Source organism: Camelus ferus, chromosome 10, assembly GCF_009834535.1.
Source record: "Camelus ferus isolate YT-003-E chromosome 10, BCGSAC_Cfer_1.0, whole genome shotgun sequence".
Classification (NCBI taxonomy): domain Eukaryota; kingdom Metazoa; phylum Chordata; class Mammalia; order Artiodactyla; family Camelidae; genus Camelus; species Camelus ferus.
Window position 1 is genome coordinate 71977401 of NC_045705.1, and position 7325 is coordinate 71984725.

Sequence of the window (7325 nt, forward strand, 5' to 3'; positions counted from 1 at the left end):
TCCGACCCTCGCCGGCCGCCCGGAGCGAATGGGAGCTGCCGTCTTGCACACCTAGGGTCCCGCCTACAGCCCGGGCCCCGCCCCCACTCGGTGACCCGCCCCCATCTCCACCGCCCACCTCTCCATCCGCCAGACCCAGAGCGCGAGCCGCCTACAGTCCGGCCTGGCCGCTGTGGTGGCGCTCTCGGGACCAGCGGCTTCGCGCCGTCCGTACACTCTGGCCAAACTGATGGAGCCCTCTGCGCGGGCTCTCCCCGGCGCTGGGCGCAGCGAGGACGAGCCCCCAGACCCGTGTCCAGTCCGGTCCAGACACAGTAAACAATGAACGCTGCGAATCACTACGCCGCGTGGTGTGTGAGAAGCTGATTCGTGCTCTGATGAAAAGATAAAGCAGAGCAGGATCCGCGGCGGGAGCAGAGAGGACTGGCCAGTGGTGGCTGGTGAGGATGGACATGGCCAAGACGTGAGAGCAGAGAGGGGCAGCCGTGGGGAGATCTCGGAGAAGCAACCGGGAACCCACAAGGGAGGCCCACGAGGGTGGGCCCAGGCGGGGAGCGGCCAGAGGCTCCGGGGGCACTGGAGGGTAATGAGCAGGGATGACAGGTGCTGGCCTATAGAGTCCCCAGGGGCGGCAGCGTGTGAACAGACTGGAGCTGCTGGGGCAGACCTGGGGGACCAGTCAGGAAGCCACTTAGGTGAGTCAGGGGCCACCGTGGTGCGGGCTCAGGTTGGGGCAGCGCTTGTGTGGGAAGCTATCTGCTCCTGGTAGATTCTGAAGGCAGAACTGAAGCGAATTTGCTGAGGGGTTAGATATGAGATGCCAGATAAAAGGGGGAAACCAGGAGAGGGTTTCTGGAAGCCAGAAGGAGAAGGCGCATCCAGGAGAACCTCTGAGTGGAGGGAGATGGGGGTCAGGCGCAGAGCAGCGCTGGGGGTGGGGGAGCTGGAGAGAGTTTAAAGAGAATGGGAGGAGAATAATCAGACAGCAGCACCGAGTGGGAAACAAAAGTGGAGGCCACTAAGAAGTATCCCACCAAGAGAGGGTGGTTTTGTTTTTTCTGTTTGCAACAGGAGAAATAATCCCCATGCTTACAAGTTCTAGAAAGGACTTTGCAGAAAGGAAGCATGGGTGTGGATGGTGCCAGAGAAGTGAGGGAGCCTGGAGAAAAATCTTCTCTGTTGGGGGTGGGGGGAGTGGCTGGCCTGTGCCGGCCCTTCTACACGCACATGCCTTCCTGCCAGAGACCACGAGATGTAAGGACCCTGTACAGTGGAGAGTCCCAAATGGGGGTGGGTTGGCATCACTCCACTGAAGCTCCTGAGAAGGTCTGGGACAAGCAGCTTATGGCCAACTTGGAGCACCCTTGGAGAGGAACCAGCCCCTCCCACCTTCATCTGCAGCTGCTCCTCAGGGTTGCTGGAAAATTGTCATGAGAAACGTGTATCCGTGATGAGCTGCAAACATGTCCGCAGTGCACAACCTACCCAGCCATGCCATCCTTTGCGCAGACCGAGATATGTCCCCAGGGAACTGCCAGAACCACTGGTCTGGTCCTAAACTCAGCAAAGCTGCTACCTCTTGGGAGCATAGGCACATATCTGTACCTCCCACCTGACACCCTCTATCCACCCACCCAACAAACAACTCACCTCCCACGTGCATGTATGCACCTTCCTTGTGTACTCCACCTTCAGTGTTGTCGCCCCCAGGCACAATGGCTGGCCACTCACTGCCGCTTCTCATGCTAGTGCCAGGCAAGGACACGCATGTGTGCTCTGCCCACATGCCCCTCACAGACCTGTACCCTGAAGCCCTCATTGGGTCCCAGGTGTGTGCTGGCCCAGACACTGTGTGCATGCCCCTTCCCATGTGTGTATGGAAGGGTGGAGCTGCACAAGGAGCTCCCTTGGCCAGCCCTTTCCCCTGTCATCAGGCCTGTGCAAATGCACAGGTCTGCATTCCGTAACTTAGGAAGGTTGGTATATCAGTGTCCTGGGGCCGCCATAACAAATGACCACAGACTGGGTGGCTTAAAACAACACATTTGTTCTCTGACATTCCTGAAGGCCAGAAGTCCAAAATCTAGGCTGATAGCTGTGTCTTCCCTCCCTCTGCCACAGAGGCCCTGGGGTTAGAACCCAGGACCTCTTGCACACCAAGCACACACTGTACCTCTGAGCCCTATTCCCATGCACTCTGCTCACTCTGAAATCTAGAGAGAGAATCCTTTCTTGCTGCTTTTGGTTTTTGGTTCCAGGCTTCCCTGGCTTGCGGCAGCCTCACCGCAATCTCTGCCTTGGTTTCCACATGACCTTCCTCCCTCTGTATCTGTCTCTTGCCTCTGTCTCTTATAAGCACACTCATCATTGGATCGGGACCCACTCAGATAATCCAGGATGATCTCATCAAGATCTGTAACTTAATTACAGCTGAAAAGACCCTTTTTCTATGTAAAGCAACATTCACAGGGTCTAGGCATTGGGATATAACATAAATTTGTCTGGGACCACCATTCAGCCTACTACAGAGAGTGATAAGGGGTGAAGTCAGAACCAGCAGGACTGGGGGGCACTATTGGGGGTCATACCAGCAGGACAAGATAGGAACTTGGAGTCACCCTGACTTCTGGCCTGTCCTTGTCCCTGAATCCTAGACTTCTTCTCTCCAGACCTCTGCCCTGTCTGTGAATCTCCAGTCATGCCCTGTCCTGAAGGTGTGGGCCTCCTCAGGGATCCCACAGATTCCTAAGTGTTCCTTCAAGACCCACACAGTCCAGGCTTTGCAAACCCCTCAACTTCTGACCCCAATAGAACTGTTCCAGCTCCTTGTTCCTTTGTGCTCCCTCCCCATCCATAGGACCAAACCCCACAACACACTGCACTTGAATTTCTACATTTAGGCTTCATGCTCCTGAGGTCCCAGGCAGGGCCAGATGCATCCCTGGAGCCTCAGCACTTAGCCACCTGGGCAACAGTTCTGAAGGAAGAAATGAAATGACTGAGATGGTGGAAAGGGTGCAGGAGGATCAGGCTGGTTTTAGGGCAGCTGGTGGGCTCCAGCCCAGGCTTAAGTGGGATGCAGTGGGGACAAGGAGTAGGGCGGTGAGTTGAAGGGCAGGAGGGCTACAGGAGAACCTCCAGGGTGGCTGAGGCTGAGAAGGTGCTGCCCCTGGGCCAAGGACCAGTCTGACAGTGGGGGCAGAAGTGTCCTTTGGAGCTGCCTGGAGCCAGGAGAATGGGGTCCTCCAGGGAAGACCAGGCTCTGAGGCAGATGCCAGAGACTCTGGCTGATTTGTGGGAGGTTGGGGAAGAGGGGAGCGCTTGCTTATTTGAGGAGAGGGACACAAGCGTCTTATGAGAACCTCTGTGCCAGGAACAAAGGGGATCAGGCACTTCTCTGCCCAATTAGGGGTCCCAGTGACCCATAATTCGGCCTCCGGAGGCCAGGAGAAGAGTGTGAAGAGAAGGGGGCGCCACCAGAAGTTGGTAACTCCAAATCTGAAACAGTCTGTTCCCTTGATTTACCCCTTTTCAATGCCCGAATAGGATGGGGCGAAGGATGCAGACGAGCCGCCCAGGGCCCTGTGCCCGGTGCGGTCGACCCTCTGGACTCGCACTAGAGCCTTTAATGGCGACAGGTCCCACAGGAGTGACCAGGAGTCCCCTGGGTCGGCCTGTGTGAGCCCCCTGCCGCCAGCCGGACCGCCCCGGAGTGGGTGTAGGGGGTGCGGGCAGCAGGTGATCTCGAGGGCGATGCCCGGGCTACGTGCCCGGGAGCCCGGCGGGATCCGGCTGCGAGGAGGCGGCTGGGCTGTTCCACCGCGGGGGCCCTCGGGGTAGCGCCCAGGGTCGTACCACCCGCTTCTGCCGGCGGGGGAGCGGCTTCGGGGCCAGGCGGCAGCGCGGCGCCCGCAGGCCCCGCCCGGCAGGTGGCGGCCCCGCCCCGAGGCCGACGTGCGGAAAAGAACGCGCCGGCCGCGCCCGCGAGGGGCCGCGCGGCGGTGGGCGTGGCGACCCGTCCCCGGCTCGCGCCCACTGGCTGCGGCGCGGCAGGGCGGGCCCGGCTCGGCCTGCCATTGGCTGCGGGAGTTCTGTATTTGCATACGGGCCGGGCGCGGGGCGCGGGGCGCGAGGATGACGGGGGGCGCGAGGGGGCCGCGGCCGCCACCGAAGTTGGGCCGAGAGCCGGCGACGGCCCCGCGCCAGGGTCGCAGGTGACGCGCGAGGGGGTCCCAGGCTGGCGGGCGGGACCTCGGGCCGAGCAAGGGCAGCGGGCTCGGACAGCCAGTTTGGAGGAGAGGAAGGGGTCTGGGGTGGGGGACGACCCCTCCGCCCTGCCGGCGGTCCCTCCAGGCGCAGGGCAGCCACTGCCCACTGCACATTGCGCTGCTCCGGACCCACTGTGCGTGTGACAGCGGCTGATCTGTCCCTGGGCAGCGCGACCGCCCTGGCCCCTCAGTGACCCTTCTCTGTCCGGCAGGGGACGGCCATACAGGGTCGAGGGTGCTCACCTAGGTGGGTGGGAGGCCAGGGCTTCCCTATGGACTGGGCTTGCCGGTCTGCACCCAGCAGTGGGGTGGGAGGGGGAAATGGGGGACAGTCAGAGGACTTCGCTGCTCCCATGAGGGGGCTCGGGTAGGCCCAGATGCTCTCTTGGAGGGAACTCTTTTTTTCCCTGTGTATCTCAGGGTGCCAGGATATGCAGGGCTCCTGGGACGGCCTGCCGGATGTCCGCCAAGCTGAAGGCAGCCCTGGGCAGGCACGGGTGTTGTGGTCAGACCCTGGGACATCAGGACCGGAACCTCCAGAACCACCCTCTTGAGGGACACCTCTGGGAACGTTCTTGAGGAGGACAGTAGCAGATTTGGCTTTTTTGTGCACTTCTGCCCCTTCAGCAAGGCCACTCTTGGAGTCAGGACTCTGAAGGCCCATTTGTGCTGCCCAATGATGTGCCCCTCCCAGAAGTGGAGGTTCCCCAGGCCCGCCTTCACTGTTGTGTATTCTCAAGTTCACTGTGAAAATCTGGTCGTGGAGCAGGCCCAGAGCGGCCTCTGGGCGGGCAGATGCCAGGACGCCTCGGCAGGCCTCATCTCCTCTCCCAGGCGTGGGGGTGGAGGGTGGAGGGTGGAGCAGCCTGGTGGGGAGGGGGGGCTTAGTCAGGGCCTCAAGTGGACTTAGACTCCCCTTCGGAGGGACCCTGTCCTAATGGTCGATGTGGTGTGCTGCGTGTCACACCGAGCCGGCTTCGCAGGGAGCTGTGGGTGGCCTTGGGGGTGAGAACCAGTGGAGCGGACTTGCTGCCACCGGTTGATGACTTATGTTGCGAGATCCTCAGTGAACCCTGCTGTTCTCAGCCAGCCCTTGAGGGCACTTCCACGCTGGGGGTGAGCAGACACTCTGAGGTCAGCCCACCGACAGCCTGGCCCTGTGGAGCGACAGTGAGGATGGTGGCCCTCGACATCCCCCTGGCTGGGTGCTGCCTCAGCTCCAGGGAGCTGGCCTGGCTTGGCTGGCCCTGGCCTGGCTTGGCTGGCCCTGCCCTGGCCTGGGGGAGCTGGGCCTCTCCACTCCTCAGCACATCTCACATAGTTTTCAAAGCACAGTTTAAAACTCAGAAGTAAACTTTTCAGATTTGCTCCGTGATCTGATGCACTTCTGGCAACTTTGGGAGGTGTTGGGTTTTGTTCACCTGGAACAGTCATAGGGGAAGAAAGTTCTGCCCCTTTCCCCACCCCAGAACACAGTGGTGGCCTGAGGATCCCCTCTGAGGTGGACAGGTCCCTGGCATTGGCTTTGGAAGGAAGAGGTGTTCCCTGAAAACATGCAAGAGACCAGGGTGTGCCAACTTCCCTTTGGGGGGGGTTGGGGACAGGGTGTGCATGACACTGGGAAGGGCGTGGGAGGGTGGTCCCTGGATGGCATCTGGCCCAGCCACTGATGGCCTGTGCTCAGCTTGGGAGATAACCCCCTGCTGAGACTCGGGGCTGGTGCCCAGAGGTACATCCAACCCTGCTGAGCACAGGTTGGGGCTACAGGTCCCTTCGGACCTGGCAGTGATTGCTTCCAGTCCCCACTCTCCCACCCAGGGCGAGGCCCCATCAGTCTTTACACTCGAGGCTATACCCCGTGTGACCTGTGTTTGGCCCTATCTGGAGCCACGGGTCAGGCCGTTCCCAGCCCTTGGGTACAGGCTGCTGTGAGCTGGGCAGCGGGTTGGCACAGGAGTGTGGACAGGCACAGAACTGGGCTGGGGGCTTTGCAGAGGAAGCTGGGGAGGATTCCTCTGACACTAGATTCCTTTTGCCACTGGCCTGTGCAGCCACTCCTGTCCCTGCTCCATCTTAGGCAGTTGGTACCCAGTCCTGTTTACACCCATGAGCTGTGTACTCTTTGTGGTTTCCTTGCTCCTTGAGCTCAGGACTTTGTGTTCCCTCTGGGCCACCCCAAAGGAAGTGGGGAACACCAGGCCCAGCACAGGGGCCACTCCAGGAGGAGGTTGAGTTCATCCCAAAGTTGCCCACCCCCAAACTAAGCACGAAGATTCTGATGATTTAGGGTGCCCTACACTTTGTTCCTCAATATGCATGCTGCAACCCAGCCTCAGAGCCCCCCAGGTTCTGTCATCACAGAGATCTCCAGTCCAGCCACAGCTCTCAGAGCAGAGAGCCTGTGGCCCACCGAGGACCAGAAATGATGTGGACCTCGCCCTGCCCCAATTCCAAGACTGCAGGCAGGCAGCACAGGCTTCGTGCCCACCTGGGGAATGGAGGTGGGGTGTCGGAACGGAGGTGGCCACACCCTCAAGGGGCCAGCAAAGCTCCCTGAGCTTGGCAGCCCCAGGACTCTGGGGCCTGCCCCCGCAAGCTCTCAAACTCAGGAAACCTGATGGACGGGTCTGGCATGTCCTTGAGTCCTCAAATCTAGGAGCCACCCTAGAGGGAGCAGCAGTTGCCGCCGCTGGTGGGGAGCAGGCCAGGGAGGGGAAGCCAGGCAGGAAAGGGGTCCAGACAGAATCCCAGGTCATTGCTGTGGCTGCTTCAGCCCCCAGACCATCCCAACTTCAACCGCAGGCTCATGCTGCCAAGGAGAGCCCCACCCCCAAAAGAGGAAAGCTGCCCCTCTCCTCTGTGTGGATGGACACAGCAGCCTGAAATGCGACACCCTGGGAGCCCCAGCCTTGGACCCACTGACCACGGGTCCCTGGGAGACCCCTATCTCAGGACCCCTGGCTGTGGCCAGCCCCAGGCAGCTCAGGGTACTCCCCAGTGTCCCTGGAAGAGTCTTAAGTTCTAGACCCCAGAGACTCTGCCCAGTGCAGCCTCAGG

General features: G+C 60.6%; 1 long non-coding RNA gene across 1 annotated transcript; it reads left to right on the forward strand.

Moving 5' to 3' along the window:
• Positions 1-4079: 4079 nt before the first annotated feature.
• On the forward strand, positions 4080-5635 carry LOC116666576. Its single transcript, XR_004323521.1, has 2 exons — positions 4080-4214; positions 4689-5635. It is a non-coding gene; the product is annotated as an uncharacterized LOC116666576 (long non-coding RNA).
• Positions 5636-7325: the final 1690 nt, after the last annotated feature.